Source organism: Ictidomys tridecemlineatus, chromosome 12, assembly GCF_052094955.1.
Source record: "Ictidomys tridecemlineatus isolate mIctTri1 chromosome 12, mIctTri1.hap1, whole genome shotgun sequence".
Lineage (NCBI taxonomy): Eukaryota > Metazoa > Chordata > Mammalia > Rodentia > Sciuridae > Ictidomys > Ictidomys tridecemlineatus.
The window spans coordinates 114,034,096-114,052,284 of NC_135488.1; the positions used below are offsets into that span (position 1 = coordinate 114,034,096).

An 18,189-nucleotide genomic window follows, 5' to 3' on the forward strand; every position below is an offset into this window, starting at 1 on the left:
AGAGGCGGTCAGTTCTGGACAAGGATCTAGGGCCCTTACAGACGGGAACAAATTCACCAGACAGGCCTGGGTCAAGCCAGGCTGGACACCTAAGCCCCAAGTCCCTCTCTGCCCTGTTATGTGCATGCCCTTTAGGCACCTGTAGGCACAGGTAGGTGAACACAGGTAAGTGCTTCTCTGTCCTCATCCCCCACCAAATGACATCCACCGACTCCAGGACCCAGAGGAACCAGATCAGAAGACAAGAACACCAGAGGGGCTTGGGGAGCGGAAGGCAGCCTCGTGCTACTGAAGGGAAGGCGGAATTCAAACCGGAGCAGAAGAGGGGCTCCTGGACTAGGGAATCCCCAGTGGATGCCTCAAAAGAACATGAGGCCTCCACACGCTAAACACGCTAAGCACCGCGTCGGGCCCCCGCCCCGGGGCCTAACCCCACACAGACCTGGAAGGCGCGTGGGCCAGGTAGGCGCCTGCACCCTGAGATAAGGCTCTACCTAGAAAGGAAGGCTGTGTTTTCCAGGATGTCAAGAGGCACATTTCAAGGAGGGAGGAGGTTTCAAGGACACACTGGCCTCATGAGGCCAGAGCCTTTTTCTTTTTCAAAATTATCAGCTGAACTTCTTGAAGGATGAGTAGTTCTGGTCTGGTCCCTGCCTCCCTTTAGCTCACTTGCAGCTTCCCCTAGAGAATCCAAGTGGCACAGTCATCGTCTGATTAATACGGAATTGGTGACAGTTTCCAAAGGACAAAGGTGGCCAGCTTAAGAAGGCCTCGGGGACCCCTCCCAGGCCTCCTGCTGTACCTGGGCCACCCCTGAGCCCTTCAGAACCAGTGTGGGTGTGGAGAGCCCGCGGGAGGCAGTGGTGTGTTGCTGCTCTTGAACTTGCTCTTGGCAGGTGCAGGTGATGGCCACCCAGTGGGCCTGAGCTGAGAAGCAGCCAGGAAGCCAGGGCTCCTGCTCAGCGGCACACCTTGCCCGGCTCCCATCCCAACAACTGCCGTGGGCTAGAGAGGCTGAGGCCCCTGCAGGACCTGGAGGAGCACCCCGAGGCCCTGCAGAAACCATCAGGCCAGCGAAGATGCGGAGAGCCACTGCCACGGGGCTGCCAGGCTCTGCTGGATGTGTGAGTGCCAAGGTTGACAACCTCTCGAAAGCAAGACGGGCACAGAAACTGGGCCACAGGCGTGTGTGACTTCCTGGCAGAACCGACTGGCTTTCTGCTCCCTGGCTCCCGGGTGGAGGGAGGCACCTCCAACTGCTGCCACACTGTTGGCAAATGGCGTTTCCAGTCTGAGGGAGCGCACGTGTGACGGGCGCAGGCAGAGCCACGCTCGCCTGGCAGGAGGCAGTGCCAGCAGGCCCGGCCAGGAGCCTCGGTGAGCCCGGGGGCTTCCCCCGTCCAGGGAAAAGCACTGCTGCCACCAGCTTGGGAGATGTGCTGGGAACAAGCCATTACGGCATTCCCCTGCTGTCTCCCCGCTCGGCTTAGCTGTGGGCTCAGGAAACCCAGCCAGTTGTGGCGGTGACTTCCAACGATATAATCAAATAATCTATTCCTGGATTCCGCAAGTTCTGAAATGTCGGTAATTCAATTCCTGAAATGTCATATCCGAGCTGCCGGTGCAGGCGGTGGAGACAGCTCAGTAAACACATTTACCCGTCTGGGCTCACATGCACGCGCTGACCTTGAGCCTGGGCCGGCTGCCCCTGGACGGCCAGGGCAGCAGGGCCCCCAGGAACCCGGGGCCAGGAAGAGACAGAGAGGAGGCCACCCCAGGAGGTGTGCTGCTGGGGGCAGACCTGAGCTATGAAGTGGCCAGGAACCCAGGGCTGCTGCTCAGCAGCACCGAGGGCCTGCACATTGCCCTGGGTGCTGGGGACATGGGGGAAGTGCCTGTCCTCAGGGAGCCTAGTCTGGTACACAAATCACGCCTGTGAGAGCACACACACTCATACACGAGCATGCACAAACAGGCACAAGTGTTACGCACCCAGGCTCCAGGCCCAGGGCAGGTAAGCTAAAGATCACAAGCAACGGGGACCCCAGGCTGCTCTGACCAGGGTGGGCTGCTCCTAGCCGGGCGGGCGGCAGCGGCAGTCCACAACTCTTTCCTGAGGCTTCGTGGGCCCCTCCCCTTCGGCACAGGGCTTGCTGTGACATCAGTTCCAAGGGTTTCCTGGGAGCACGAGTCAGGGCACTGTGGTATGGGAGAAGGGCATTTCCAGCTCTTGTGATCCATGTTTGCCAGGGAGCCTAAAATTCACGTCTAAACCAACACACGGGGCTATGGCAGTTTTTATTAAGATGTTGCTTTACAGGTTACTTTCTGATGGTTATAAATTATCCATAATAAGAAGATTTTAGTTTTAAAAATGTCAATAAAGCTGGATGCTGTGGTATGCACTATCATCCGAGCTGCTTGGGAGGCTGAGGCAGGAGGATCACAAGTTTGAGGCCAGGCTCAGCAGCTCATCGAGAACTTACCTCAAAATAAAAAGGGCTGGGGGTGTAGCTCCGTGGCAGGCACCTGCCTAGCAGGCACAAAGCCCCGGGCAGACACACACACGTCAACAGCCCCCACCCTTCAACGTCACCACCGCCTGCTCACCAACCGCATAATAAACATCTGTCAGAAACAGTAGCATGTTCAGAGACAGTTATCTTCAGGTGACCACACGCCGGAAAAGTCGCCTCTGGCCTTCACAGAGGGCCTCAGGGCCACGTCCAGGGTCTTCACTCTGGCGTCCTTCCTATCGCGTCACCCTGTGGTGTCACAGTCACTGCGCAGTTCTCCGGCGCCCTCCTAACCCACAGGACATCCTGGTCCTCACACTCTGAGGGAGCTGCCCACTCCCAGCGGCTGGCTGCCCCCAGCCCAGGAAAGTCCCAGGCCACGCAGCCCCCCAAGCAGGACTGGAATGGGGCCACCTCGGGGCTCTCATGCCCTCCAGGGGGAACAGGTGAGAAAGGAGGCAGAAGTCGGGAGGGAGGGCAGGAGTCGGGGGGCACCCCACATCCCAGCTCTGTCCCCTGGCCCTCGCAGCTGCTCCTGCACCCAGAGAGAAGGGCGTCACCCTTGTCCCCACGTTCAGGCCTAGGCCACCCCTTTCTACTCAGAAAGGTTGCTGCAGGCCCCTGTGGGGCCCTGTGGGCTCCAGGCCCAGCTCCCACATGGGCACCTCAGGCAGGACGCCCATGCTGGGCCCTCTAGCCTCCTGACAGGAGCCTGTGGACCCTGCAGGGCACAAGACCATCTGGGGTCACCACAAGCTCTTCCCAAATGGAGGCCTTGAGGCCCTCATGCAGCCTGTGGTCCTGGCCAGGCTCCCAGCAGGGCTGTCCTACACCCTGGGCACCCTGAGTGGCCTCACCCTGCCAGTCACTTGACAAGTCCAGTAAAGACGGCACTGAGGAGGCTGTGAGCCAGACTTCAGCCACTCGACACTCCAGTACCCGGGTGGCCCCGATGGCCGGCACATCAGAAGGGGCAGCAGCTCTGCCTACAGACCACCATGCAGGGACAGGAAACAGCTTGTCCTCGTCACAGCCCAAGGGGCAAGATCCCAAGGAGGCTGGCTCCACAGCCTTTCCCGTCCTGCCACCAGAGGAGCCCAAACTGTGGCTGACGCAGAGCTGACCGCGGAGCCGGTTTCTAATTCGGACCCCGGTCCCTCCCTGGAGGCTTCAGGCAGTGGGTGTGGGAAGACCGGGCATCGGCACTGAGCCCACCAGCCCCTGGAGGAGGCCGTGGCCCCATCTGTCAGAGGAGCCAGTCCATCACCTACACACTCCCCCCGGGTAGGGGCAGCAGGTGGGAGTGTGTTGGACACGTCACAGCGGTTCATTCTAGAAGCTCCACCAGCAGCCAATAAAGGCATCGGGGCAACCGAAGCAGGTGCTGGGGGGCAGGCTCCACTCACCTCCCCCGGGACTCCCGCCCAGCCTCGCTCAGAGCTCTCTGGACCCAGAAATACTCTCCTTGCCATGGTGTCACAGTGACCTCAGAAGAAGGGCTCCGGGACCCTCTCCACTGCTCTGCCCTTTGCTGCACTTATAAAAATGAAAGTGCTTCCCTCTCAAAGCACATTTCAGAAACAAAACACAAACTCAGACGCAGTATGGACTCGAGTGAGGGCACCTGTGAGACTCGGGGAAAGCACCTTCCCTCTCTGGGACTCATTTCCCAGCCACACCGTTATGACGTCCTTCTCTGACCTCACTGACCAGTAACGCAGGCCACAGTGGGCTGAAGCCCCACTCAAACCCTGTCATCACCCAGCGCCTCTGTGAGCCAGGACCAGGTCCCGCCTCAGCGTCCAGGCTGGGGACGGGGCCAGGTGTGTCCCTCCATAAGCAAACTGGCCTTTCCTCAGCTCCTGCCCTCCCTCCCGTCACGTCTCTCCCGAGGCAGCAGAAATGGGATCCCTGTCTGCAGACAGGCTCGGGACTGACAGGTCCCCAGTGGGCCTGCCAACTGGCAGAAGCCGACATCAGGACAGGCAGGGCCTCCGCGGCTCACCTTTCCTGAGGTTCGAAAGGGGACGAGGCGTCTCAGTACAGAAGACTCCCCTGTCCTCTCCTCCCTTGCAAAGCCTGGCCCCCAGGCTCCCTGGGGCGTGTGTCCCCAGAAGTGGACCCTGAGGAACTCAGGCCTCTCAGCCAGGACTCAGGCGCCTTGGAGGCTCTGCTTGTGGCCACTCCCCACCCCCCTCTGTGGGAGCACCTGCCACTCTCGGTCCCTGGCCGCTCCAGGAAGCCATCACCTCAAGTCCCCAAACACAACTGGCTCCGCCCCAGATAGCCTGGGCCCTCCCGACCCTTCACTGGGCTTTCTTCCTCCCGATGATGTGAAGGCAATGAGGACAACTGATGGGAATGACAGGGACAGAGGGAATCACGGCCGACTCCCACCTCTCCTCATTCGATGATGATCCCCTGAAAACCAGGTGAACTGGGTCTTGGGTCGTCCCTCCTCCCGTGGCCCCTGAACAACCTCCCACAGAGCCGTCCCACGGCCCAGGTACCAGCATGAGCACCTGGGTCACGCCACGTGCAACGCCCCAGGCGGCCCAGGGGCCGGGTGTCCCAGGGCAGCCTCTCCAGTCCAGACTGGGTGGACGGAAGTCAAGTCACCCAGGTGAGGGCTGCCTGAACTCTGTGACCACAGGGCCCATGTCTGCCCGTGTCCTTCCACGTACCCCAGCACCCACCCGTGGATCTACTGGCCGGACGCCACGGGGGGGGGGAGGGGGCAAGCAAAAGGGCAATTATTAAGTCCAAGGTGCAGAGAGGGAGGGAGGGAGGAGGCCAAGAGGTGGGGCCTCAGGCACTTCCCCTGGGAACCGCTTCTGGAACTCTGCTTCGGAACCACTGGCCTGCAGGGACTTCAGAGGGACAGCGGAAAGGCACCAGGTGACCAGGTATCCAGAGAGCCTTGAGGTTGGCTCCGCCTCTCCTGGCCCCCACCTGCCCTCGATCATGGTCACCAGGAATTTCTGGTTTCAAGGAAGGGCTTCTCTGCCTGTTTCTTGTTTCCTTCCGTGTGCTCTGTTAAATAACAGGGTTGGTCCAGGGTCTCAGCACCTGTCCCCTGTGTACTAACAGGCGACCACACTCCTGCGGTAACCCGGTCGCGTTTGTAGCCATAAACCAGAGCTCTACATTCCCCTTCTCCAGCCACTCCTCAGGCTGCAGGAGGGAGGCCTCCCCCTTCTGCTACTGGGAGGACACACCCAAGTGACTTCGAGGTGGGCCTTCTGCACCCTTCACCTGAGAGAGGACAGGCACCAGGCTCAGGTGGCAGAAGGGCCTGGGGGGGGGGCGGCCCTGGGGGAGGGCGGACCCCCCTGCTGCTCCCTAACACTCTTCCCTGTTGCGACACAACCTTTTCTGCCTGAAGAAGCGGCTGCTGTTTCATAACAGGAAGACAGTTGTGCTGCTGTGACTGTCAGGGTGACGGCAGGGAAAACACGGTCTCTTGAATTTCCCGTCTCTGCTTTGTGCAGCAGATGTCAATTCAGGGCGATCTGATGAAGGTAGGAAGCGCCCTGCTCTAAGACTCCTCAGAGGAGGGGGCGGTGCTCAGCCACGGTTCAACCCCCAGCGGGGTGGGATTCATCCAGTGCCCGGGGCTGGGGCCCGCCCCCTCGGCCTCCATCTGGCAGGGTTTATCAGCACCTGCAAGGCTTCCCCGGGCCAGGTGCAGGCCGCGCGTCACAGCTCGCACTGCTGACGGAGAAGCAGACGCTGCAAGCTATGAGGAAACACGTGTGTGGGGAAAATGAACCCCGAAACAGCTGATCCCCTGGTGGGCCGGGGTAGGCAAGCTTCGCCATGTGGCTGTCACCTGCAGCTGCTGGCCTGGCCTGGCGTGTCCTGCACAGGGCTCCATCTCAGTGCTCTTGACCTTCAGCCGTTTCCTAAACACACGGCGCAAGCTCTTGGTAGGGGCAGGGGCGTACATGCAGCCAGGTTTGGGGGACAGACAGCCCACAGGGTCCAAGGGAAAGGAGTCTGCCAGGGGAGCCCAGGAGCCCAGGGTGGAGCAGCTGGAGGCAGGTGGGCAGCAGAGGCTGGAACACCAGGGCAGGGCCTCTCAGGACTCGGGCCCCATGGCAGGCCGTGTGCTGTGATGTGGGGGGCCCAGGGCTTGGCTGTGCAGTCAGCCAGACCTGGTCCCCCTCCTCCCTTACACCTGGGCCAATTACTGGACGTTCCTGAGCTGGTCCCTCGCTGCAATTCAGGGAAACCGTACCTCACAGAGGCTGTGGGACACAAAGGGGCACTGGGTAGGACACCCAGCGGCACCCAGCTCAGAGCAGCCCTCCCAGGGCATCCCCCCTCAGGCTGTCCCTCTTGCTACTGCCTCAGACTGGCCTTCAAGGTCCAGTTCAAAGTCATTTCCCTGTCCCTCAAACACACAGGGCCTCCTCCAAGGACACCCTGGGCAAGGAGGGGCTGGCCTCCACGGGGCCTGAGTCACCCCAGACTGGTCCTGTCTCCCCTTCCAGGTGAGCGTAAGGCTTAGGAGCTGTCCTTAATGAAGCTGCCTGATCTTGCTGGGCAGAAGTTTATGCATAAAACAGAAAATACCTGTTTCCAGGTTGGTGCTGGAATCCGAGCTAATGAATGACATGTGAATACGTGAATGATGGATGAATAAACGGGCCTGGCACAGGTGAGCGTTTTATAGGTGTTGGTCATTGTTACCGCTGAAGCTATTGCCAGTTGGTTGGCACACGCATGGCCAGGTGCAGGGAGTGGGAGCACAAGGTGCCTTTTCTCCCACGGAGGAAGGAGGGCGGGAAGCAGGGAGGGAACTATTCTCTTCTCGGCCAGAGTCAAAGGAGCCTTAATGAGGTCATCCTTTACCTGTGAAGGAGACCGTGTGCATCTGTGGAGGCCGATCTTCAAATGCCTGTGAGGGGCAGCTGCCTGAGCCCGGAGCAGGAAGCAGAAAACAAGGGACACTGCACAACTGTTGACCTTCCCGGCCACTCCTGAGTGCCCCTGCAGTCCAGTCTCCAGGAACAGTTGCTCCTGAACCCCAGTTCCCTGCTTTCTTTTTAATGATCAGTTCATTCTGTGGCTGACCTGGCAAACTCTCAGCTCCAACATCCCCTCTCCTGCCCTGGCAAGAGCCCACCGTTGTCCCTGGAGCCTTGAGGTGTTGTGCACATGCTCACTTTCCTTCCTGTCCTTCGCTGGTCCGCACACTCCCTGGATGTAGGGGCCCTGTCTTCCTCTCTGCAGCATCTAATGTTGAGTGGGCTTGTGGAACTGAAGGGTCAATGAGGTGACCGTCGTTTGCAAAGCAGAAGATGCACCATGAGGTCCAACACGGGGTCGACCCACGGGCTGAATCCCAGGAAGAATCCCAGGAAGAATCCCAGGAAGCTTCTTAAACTGCCTGACACAGAGGAGGCCTCAGAAAGTATCTGTGGAACAGAGAGGGATGTTGGCCCCGGGGCTCAAGGGCAGAGCTGGAGCCGGTGGGAAGGAAGGTCTGTGAGCCGCAGCCTGAGGGAGGGCCAGCTTGGGAAGTTATGACTAGGGCCTCCCCAGTAGGAATGCAGTGCGGCTGGTGGGGAGAGCCACCAGGAAGGAATGCAGGCCCAGGGCAGGACAGATGTCACTTCAAACCATAGCAAAGGGACTCAAGTGAGGGCACTTAGCAGAAAGCCAGTCCCCAGGGATTCAGCCTTCTACCTTCTGGATCAGGAGGCCGCAGGCCTTCCAGAAAGGGCAGGGAGGAAGGGTCTTGGCTTGCAGCCGTGGGGTCTCTATCTCAACTACGACTCTGCCTACGCAAAGAGTGGCCAGAGACAAGGGGGCAAATGGTGGATGTGCCAAGAAGACTTTATTTGCAGGAGCAGGCGGGGTGGGGGCAGTGGGTGCACAGATTTGGCCGGGCGCCTATAGTTGAGAGCTGTGGTCTGACCAGAGGGAAGCGGCGGGTCACTTGCTAGTCCATCCTGGTTTGTAGCAGCTCCTTCCCCTTCAGGCCCATTTCAACCACCCCAGGCAAACCCTCGGTTACTTTCACTTCTGCCAGCGTTCATTTTACTGTTCCTGCTGCATCTGTGAGCATTTGAAACTTTCCTACAATAAACAGTTGAGAAAAGAAACCTTCTCTGAATCCGACCTGCTTGGAAAGGTGATGATTTCAGCCCTGGCTTCTCTAACAGGGCCTGAGCCTCCCAGGGTCCCCACCCCAGGCTGCAGATGGTGCACTGGCCCTGGACCGCAGCTCAAAGTGCCGATGAAGGACAGTGTCGGGGCCTTTTCCCATGGTAGGACACCTTCAGAGAAACATCCCTCTCATGAGATCACACTCTTCTTGTGGCTGTTGGTGTTAAGATGTCCTAGGTGTCGGGAATGCTGGTAGGAGGCCCCACACAACCCACTCGCACAGACTCCTGTGGGTTCTCTTTGAGGCCAGCAGGGCAGAAATACAGACTACTTGACAGATGAGGAAACCCAGGTGCAGAGGCGAGGCGGCCTTTCCAAGGTCCTCCCACAAACGACTGGAGACTGAGATCGGCCCCCTCACTGTTCATCCACCGGCCGGGGCCCTGGGGCCTAACTCTCTCTCAGCTTCACCTGGCCAACAAAAGCTCCATTTCCTGAAAAAATGTCAGCACAGAAGGGTCACAAGGTTCCTGGACGCGGTGGCACCTGCCTGTGATTCCAGCCACTGGGGAGTTGGAGGTCAACCTGGGAGACTTAGCAGTACTCTGTCTCATAATAAAAATGCTAAACGGGTGGCTGGGGTGTCGCTCAGCGGTAGAGCACTTGCCTAGCATGTCCAAGGTCCTGGGGTTCAATCATCAGAACTCCGGGGCAGAACTGAGAGAGACCCCAAACGCGGCCCTGCTGGGGGAGTAAGGCTCTGATGTCCCTCCCTGCACAACCTGGAGGGCCTGAGACGGGGGCTGGCCTCTCCTGACCCCTGGAGTTCAGGCTCCACAGGGGGAGAGGTAAATGCAGCCACCCACACGCAGATTATAGCCTCCCACTTCTTTTATTAGGACCTATTCCTAAGCTTCTTGTGCTTTCTGATGTGTACATAAATGGAATCGCTTTAATGTCCTTTCAGATTATTCATGGCAATTTGTTTTTCCACATGGGTTATACTCCACAACCTCCCTGAACACGTGTTTTATGTTTATTATTATAGTCATTATATATATGTATTATACATATTCTATATTGGTCTGCTACTAGATGTCCGTACTCCCACCACCCAGTCTTGAAGCGCGTCCTTTCTTTTTCTCTAGCTGAACCTCCAGGGCAACGTGGGACAGGAGTGGCAGGAGCAGACATCCACCTCTCCTTCTGACCCCAGGGAGAGTGCGTTCAGCCTTAACCACTAAGTACGGTGCTGGCCCTTGTGTGTTTAAAAGCTTCAGCCTGGAATAGGCAACAGGACGCGACTTCTTCACGTAGTCAGAGGCGACAACACGGAATGCTCCGCATTTAGAAATGGGTGGAGAGAGGAGAGAGAAGAAGCACCGGTGAACTGCCTCCTAGTCTTCCCCAGGACTCCGGGGCGGCCTCGCCCTTCTGAGAGGTACAGAGAAGGCTGGACCCTCGGGCTGGGGGCTCTCCGAGACTCAGCTGTTTTGTTTTAATGAGACAGAATGGAAAGTCTGGGAAAGACGGCTGTTCAGTTAGGTGTAATAATATCAGAGGGGTATGAAAATCTTCAAGTATTTGATGTTACTTCCTACTTCACTTGACAGAAACAGACCCTGGTGATCTCAGAAAATGCATTGAAGATCAAATCACCACACCAGCACAGCCGCCAGTCAGTAGGCTGGGACCAAGAGAGGTCTGACCCTCAATGAAGAGATGGGGGAACAATGCATATTTTACATTAAAAGGTTTTATGTTAAAAATGCTAATTACGGGGCTGGGTTGTGGCTCAGCAGTAGCACACGAGTCTGGCATGCGTGAGGCACTGGGTTTGATCCTCAGCACTGAATATAAATAAATAAATAAAGGTATTGTGTCCATCTAAAAAAACTAAAAAAATTTTTTAAATGCTAACTATGCCTACATGACTTTAGTGACCGCTTTTTAATACTATGAATCAATCACCAACTTTACGCCAGGGCTCATGATACCAGGAAAGTGGTATTTCCATGAACAAGCAAATGTAACAGAGGTCACTTAGGCAAATGTGACAAAATATCTTTGTTTTTCTGCCTCCTCTTTATCACTTAGTATTTTCGAGACATTCTAATGAGCATGGATTATTTTTATAGTGGAGAAAAATATGATATAATGTTTTAAGAATTCACATTCCATTCCTGCCTAGTAATAATGGGAAGAAATTCAGAAACACTCCTCTGCAGTGGCCAGCAGTGCACAGCAGCCAGCAGCCAAGACGGTGATCCAAAGTGACGAAGCTGAGTAAGAAGGAAATGTGTGAGGGGACAGCAGAAAGCAGAAAGTGACCAGGAGTCCAGTGTGTGTCGACCAGCGGTTGGAATTCTCACGGGTACCCCCAGGGACCTCTGTGGGCCAGCAGCGGGGGCCTGGAGCCATGCTTGGGAAAGGACGCTGGCTGCTGGGCCAAAGGGGTACCAGCAACATCACGCCACACACACGCTGACACGTGCCCGGAGAAGGCCACAGTCCACGGGCTTCCAAGAAACTCGGCGTTACTGCCTGAGTGTTCAAACTCTGGGGGTTCGGACCTGCCCTGTACATCCCCAGCACAGGCCAGGCTCACGGGGGCACCTACCAACGGGACAAAAGCATGACTAAGAGCAAGCTTGCCACTGACGGATCAGGACACTTTCCTTCTTTAACTGGGGGGCTGGAGTGGTCCCACTGCCACACCCCTCCCCGCCCTCCTCAGACCACTCCCTCTCAAGGCTGAAACACCGCTGGCTAATCCTGACTTCATCTGAAAGCACAGGATACAAAGATGAAGGGTTTGGAAGCTGAACTGCTAAAGCAATTCGGCCCATGCTCTGCGCCAGGCACCACTGGGAGTGACATGAAAGAGGCCTGGGAAAGCCCCAGCCTCCCCAGGGAAAAAGTCAGAAAAGTGTCAAGGAAAGGGATGACAGTCCCAGCAGGGAGGTGAGCACCTGTGATCCCAGCAACTGGGAGGCTGAGGCAAGAGTATTGCCAGTTCAAGGACAGCCTCAGCAAGACATTTAAAAAAGGGCTGGAGATATGGCTCAGTGGTGGGGTGCCCCTGGATTCAATCCCCCGGTACCACAAAGATCAATAAATCAACATGGAAGGGGACAGGGGCTTCTATAAGGACCCAGAGATTGTTAAAGGGCCCTTAAGGAAGAGCAGCAGGCAATTGCTGGAGATTGACACCCCCGATCAGATCCTGGACCCCCAGGGTGGCAAGAGGCGCTTTCAACACAGGTAAGTAGGTGTAGCCATTTCAAATCTGCTTGCCTTCCTGCCCGTGGACCACACCTGGGGCAGCATCTTGCGGCTGATGACCGCCATTGGGCTTTGGAAGGCACATTTTGCATCCTAGTGAAATCCCTGTGACCTGCGTCAGTCACTAGCTGTGGGGCAAGCTTCCCCACCCACCTGACCCCGTGGTTCCTGCAGCAGGCTCTGCCCAGCCTTCAGAGGTGCTCAGAGGAACAAGGGGCGGCAGAATGGCCAAGCCAGTAGACAGACGAGCAAGATGTTCTGAATAGGGCCCCAGAGCTCTTGGAGCTGGACACATCGCCTGAGGCTGACCCCACATCTGGCTGAACTCAAGTGAACAGCATCAACCCTGGCCAGCCCCTGAGTGTGGCGTGTTCTGGAGACTTCTGGATTCCAGTAACGCAATCCCTGGGCTTCTCTGGGAGCACTCTGTCCCCTAGATGTGAAAACGGTGCAAAGAAGAGCCCTTCAGAAACCAGCCTGGGCAGAGGGAGGGACAGAGGCCTAAACTCTGTGACTCAAGGAGGGTCTGAGCCGTCCAGAGGGGAGTGAAGGAGGGAGAGGGGGAAGGAGTGAGAAGCATCCTGCCTGCACTTCACCCTCTCAGGGGAGAGAGTATGTGCAGCCCGGGGCACTAACAGAACCCCCCACACAAAAATCAACACCAGCCCAGGTCTGTGGGCCTCGGCTTGGTTGGCCAGTGACCCCCGCTGGACACCGGTCATCCCACCCTCCCTGGTTCTTGGTACTGTGCCCTCCAGGAGCTTCCATTTGCCTGAAGGACTGTTTTAGTTAAATGCCTCCACAAAGTGGGTGAGCTGGGGCAAGCCTCCAAGCCCAGCCCCGGTCGGGCATGTGGGCTCTGGGGACCGGCGGCAGGTTGGGTCTGTCTCCTTCCGCTCCTCCCAGTTCTGGGACAGGGATTTCTCCCGCCACATCCCCAGAGCCTCCTGGCCTGATGTCGGCAGAGGCCACGTTGTCTAGAGCACTCTGAGAAAGTCACTCGGGAAGGTGCCGTTGCCCCCCACGGACCCCAGCACCAGGCACTGCTCCACGGTGTCCTCCCACTTGCCCACACCTCCCGAAGAAGGGGCCAGGGCCTACCTGGGAAGCCGCTGGCCCAGCTCTGAACCAGGGAGGTCTGGAGACCTCAAGACATCACAGGAACACACACAGACACGCACCGACGTGAGGCCTGACCCTTCACACACACCCACACACACATTCAGCCGTGCCCCACAGACTCAAACTTCCATCTCTTCCTTGTGGTTCGGATACGCAGACCATCTGTGTGCTCGGGCTACTTAGGAAACCTTCCAAATTACGGCAAATGTTCTCAGTGGTTGCCCCTCCGGTGGGGGTGGGGGGTTATGAATTATTCACTGGTTTTCCAGTGTCTTTGTAGTTTCTAAATACTCGGCGGCAAACATACGCACATTACATTAACATCCAGAAAAGCAAAAAAAGTGCACAATTTTTAAGTCTTTCTGAGACAGATAATAAATAGTATCCCAGAGGACACGACTGGATATCAGCCTCACACAGCGGCACAGCGAGGCAGCACCCACCTCACAAGGAATGAACCAAGCACCGGGGGACTCCAGAGAGCTGCCCAGGTCACCGAGAGGCTGGTGTCTTGGCCCCTGGGGAAGAGGCTTCCCTGGTGCCTGAGAGAGAGGGAGGGAGGGGAGTGCGTGTGTGGAGTGCGAGAAGCTGTCTTACTCATTTGATTATAAAATATTTCTGAGCCACCAGATGGTACAATAGCAGCTGCGCAGCCCTGATCGCTTTTCTCCATTTCTTTGCACGGGCTCCATTTCAGGACCTGAAGAGTGACATCCAAGAAGCCACCCTGCCACTCCATGAAGACAATGCACAGCTTCCAAAACACTGCCCGGTGCATCGCTCAACAGATTGGCCCTTCTCGCTTCCCGGAGAAGCGGGCCTCGCGCTAATCCCAAAGCACCTGGTGCACCGTGGGCTCCCCTTGCACCCGGCCCACCACACGAGGCCTGGCGTCTGGCTCCGCTGCATAATGGATCCTCGGCTGGGAGCCAGCACGCACCCTTACAGACGGCCCTCCTTGCCCCGTGACGGCGAAGTGAGATTGAACATCAAAGCCGTGTCCCCTGGTCCTCTGAGCGGGAGATCAAAGCCGCAAGGTTGATGAGTGTGCTGTGGCGCTGCCCCTCGGGGACCAGCCCTTGAGCATTCCTGACGACTGGCACGGCTGCAGAGGAAGCCCCCTTCTGGAAGCACTTCTCGGGAAGAGCGGCCATCCTGTGACCGGCCCTGCAGATGGACCCCTCTCCTCTGCTCCAGTCTCTTCCCCCATGCCCACCCCGGGCGCCCCACCAACGAGAACAGCAGAGGAACTCTGGAAGCCATAAGCCTCTAAGCCTGCCATAAGCCTCTCTGCCACAGACAGCTTCGCGTCTCTGGTCTGAAGTTCAGTTCCGTCTGGTCCCAGCGCACACCTCTGACCTGGTACTGGCCAGCACAGCCCGGCAGGCCAAGCAGGGACAGATCAAAAAGCCACTCACCGGAGGTCCCACCTGAAGCCACGTCCACCTGAAATTGCTTCAGACTTTGAGAAACCTTCAAGTTCCAAAACTGGAAAAATAGACCCTGGGCACAGCAGCAGTGTCCTATGTGGAAGTTGGCCAACAGATGCCTGGGCTGGCTCCGGGGCACTGCTGTCCCCCAGGTGGACACCCAGCTTCCACCCAGGAGTCTGTGCACACACCTTCACACCCTGGCACGAAGCACCACCAGGCTGTGCACCATGAGGTGCCCCTGGACAGGGGCCACTATAAGGAGGGGCCTTCTAAGTGGAGGAGTAGGAAACGTGGGGTGCATAATTTGGATGTGGGGTGTTTGGGGGGATGGGGCAGCCCTCAGTGGGTATCTTAGGGGCAAACAAAGTCTTTGGCAGGGCCATGAGGGGGAGGGAGTACAAAGAAGAAAAGAAGGGACAAATGTTTTCCTTCTCTTAAAACTCTGCCACGCAGCTGGGACCTTATTTAAGGGAAAGAAAATCCCTCCCCCCACTCCCCTCCTCCCCTCTCCTCCCTCCCTCCCTCCCCTCTCCCTCCTCCTCCTTCCTGCTCCTCCCTCCTCCCTGCTCCTCCCGGCTCCTCCCCTCTCCTCCCTCTCCCTCCTTCCTCCTCCCCACTCCTCCCCTCTCCTCCCTCCTCCCTGTTCCTCCCTCCTCCCTCTGTCCAGCACAGCCTGCTTTGATGGAAGACCAGGCCCCACACAGTCATGCAGGGAGGCAGCGCTGTGTGGTCCAGCGCCCTGGAGATGCATCCTGGGACGTCAGTCAGCTGGCCAGCCACCTGACTTTAGCCCAAGTCCCTGTTGCGGACTGCGGGGACGTGTTTATAAATCGGGCTCCCAACACGACCACATGAAACCTGAGCCCCGTCCACTCACAGACAGGCAAGACCTCTTAACAGCAGAGACAAAGCAGGAGTCCTCTGTGCCTGCCCCGTGGCGCAGGGTGGTGCAGGTGGGTGGCTGCAGGTGGGAGATTTACAGGAGGGCCACCACAGGCTGCTTCCTGAATCACCTCAGCCCACAGAGGGTCCCCGGGAAGGGAGCAGGGCAACACGGCAGTTTGCCAGCAACGTGGCAGTTATGTGGGCGTTGTGACAATGTAGCCACCCAGCCACACCAGGTGGACATCAGTGCTGCTGGCCCTCCTTGGACATGTGGTCACAGCAGCCTCTACATGGGGAGGTGGGCCAGCGGCCTGGAGCACAGGGAGGGAGCAGACGCTGACACACAGGTCCACGCACCAGGAGCCGTCCTGGTGACAGCGGGCCAGGCTGCAAACTCAGAGGACAGGCCACCTCTGAATCCTGTGCTTCCGTGGCGCGGCCTATCCACAGGAGGGCAGGGGACGCTGGGGAGACGGGCACATAGCCACGTGGATTCCATCCACTGGACAGACAGACAGAGAATCCTCCACAGGCAGAAGGAATGTCTGGGCCAGCTTCTGGAGGGTGGCCAGCCCTGCCCAGGAACAGACTGTCCTCCTTGCCCAGGAGTCAGGCTGATGGTCAAACTCGACCAGAGAGAGGAGGCGCACTGCACGGAGGAGCTCAGCACGAGGCCCAGACGCCTTAGCACACGCTGCTCCTTACGCCTGGAATGCACCCTGCCCTCCCGAGCCAGAGGTCCGGCCTCCTGAACAGCCCCGCGCCAGCTCCCCTCCGGGAGGCTTCCCCCAGCCCCCAGGCAGCACCCCTCAGTCCTGGAGCCGCTAGCTATTACCCACGTCCTCCCCCCGCGGGCTGCACTGCAGGCCAAGAGCTGCACATTGTCCCGGCTGTGTCCCAGGAACCAGGCTGCTGGCCCCGACTGAGGCAGAGCAGGGACTCCAAGGCCCCCCACAGAGCACGCAGCGTGCCCTCACCCTGCCTGGCACTCCTTCAACACCACGTTAACAGTCCTTCTGCAGTGGTGAAGTCTGATCTCACAGACCCCTACCCATCGAGACAGGAGGTGGCAATTCAAAATTAGGGCCCCTTCAATCCCACACATGCGGATCTTGTCCAAACACCAGAACTGGCCCAGGTGATCCGGAAGCTCTGCCCCTGTCACAGTCACATTCTTGAGGAAGCACTGGGCCGGCCACATGGCCCCTCTGCCCTCTCCCCACGCCCTGCAGCACAGCGAAGCAGAGACGGCTGGCCCCGCTGTCTCAGAGCTGCTCCCTTCCACGGGTCAGGACAGTTTCTGCCCAGAGACCCCACACGGCCAGCCTGACCACAGGGCAGTCCCCACGGTGCCTGCTGGTGGTTGGGACCCTCGGGGGTGGGCCTCAGCTGTGAGAGACTCTGCTGGGATGGCCGAGTTAAAGCACGGCTCGCTGGAAGCCCACACCTGCTGGGGACACGGAGCAGGGCGTGGTGGCCATCTCATGCCACGTCTTCCATCCACTGCCAAACGGAGAATTTATAACGATGTTCTGTGAGGGAGAAAAAGTGGGATGATTTAACCCAGAAAAGAGAAGTCTGGGAACTCAATGCCATCGGCGCAATCGGGAGAGCTCTTTGTCCCCAGAGGGCCGGGGCTCAGGACGGGGCTCAGGACGGGGCAAAGGACCCTGCGCCCTGGAGAGTCCCCGCTCAGTGTTCAGGGATGAAGCTGAACTTGAGAGAGGCGTCTCAGCGTCCGAAGGCAGAGAGCACTCACAGGCTTCCAGGCCCCGCTGGGTCTGGGCCCTGGCTTTGCCCCTCAGAGTGTGCCCCCAGCCTAGTCCCCCTGACCCTCACTCCCTGGTGCCAGTGGGGATGCTACACTCCTCCTGGGGCCCCCTGTGCCCTGCAGCAGGTGACCTCAAGGCTGCCTCTGCCACTGTGGCAAGGAGACTCTGAGTCACCCAGCAGTAAAGGCCCATTAATAACTAGAACATTCCTTTGCCAATCCCTGGAAAACATGCGGTACCAAGATTGCGCGGTGCAGTTTTTAGCAACAGACTCTACAATATCATGGCCACGCCTTACAAGGGCAGAGCTGCTGAGAGTCCCCTCAAGGAGTGACATCAGGGAAGGAAGCGCTAATCCTTCCTCTTCAAGAGACAAGCCTTGGCTCAGAGAGTGTAAGACAGTTCTCCAAAGCCACACAGCTGGTAAGGGACTCAACTGTACCCTCAGTTCTGTCTTATTTCTGTTCCACTGGGGGAGCAGATGAAGAGGAGGGGAAGAGGGCGGCACAGGCACCACCTTCCCATTGATCCCCAAGTTCTTGAAGGGTCTCAGTAATGAGAAATGCTTGAACAGATCAACATAATCCATGAAATAACATTATCCCAATGTCACCAAGCCCAGACTAACCAAGAACGCCCCACGTAGGGACAGAGGAAAACCCCTCCCCCATTAACCCCGCAGCCCTCGGGCACACGGCCGGGAAGCCCAAACTCCTGGGGTGGGGAGAGGAGGGCATCAGATGCGGGGTGCAGGGGAGCCCCAGCCTCTGGGGTTCTCTCAGTAGAAAGAACCAGCACACAAGTAACCCCAAGAGGCCCCCAAGCCCGGGACCTGCTCCGCAGCCCTGCTGCTCAGCCCCGCTGTGCGGGAGGCGCTGGGTCGGAGCCTCCCGGGTCACCCTTTCGTAAGCCGCTGGTAACCGCACCCAGCGGGTTGGCGGTTTGTAGACTGACGCCCCAGACACCATCTCACCCCTCCCTGCTCTTCCAGCCGCCTCGGGGCTGCTCAGAGGGGCACAGGAGGAAGAGAAAGAAAGCCCTGGGACCCCGGGAGGCATG

General features: G+C 58.1%; 1 protein-coding gene and 1 long non-coding RNA gene across 9 annotated transcripts in view; one reads left to right on the forward strand and one right to left on the reverse strand.

Annotated features, from left to right (window-relative positions):
• Hpcal1 (hippocalcin like 1) overlaps nt 1-18,189 on the reverse strand; it is a 91,320-nt gene that overhangs the window by 40,240 nt on the left and 32,891 nt on the right. The gene's annotated exons all lie outside the window — the stretch shown is intronic.
• On the forward strand, nt 5,304-10,402 carry LOC120884984 (uncharacterized). 5 transcript variants are annotated; one of them, XR_013429260.1, is made up of 9 exons: nt 5,308-5,414; nt 5,679-5,798; nt 5,902-6,037; nt 6,926-7,012; nt 7,088-7,179; nt 7,382-7,668; nt 7,755-8,658; nt 9,782-10,074; nt 10,247-10,402. It is a non-coding gene; the product is annotated as an uncharacterized LOC120884984 (long non-coding RNA). The 5 variants fall into 5 exon arrangements; XR_013429259.1 differs by having other exon boundaries at nt 5,304-5,422; nt 7,382-8,658; XR_013429258.1 differs by having other exon boundaries at nt 7,382-8,658.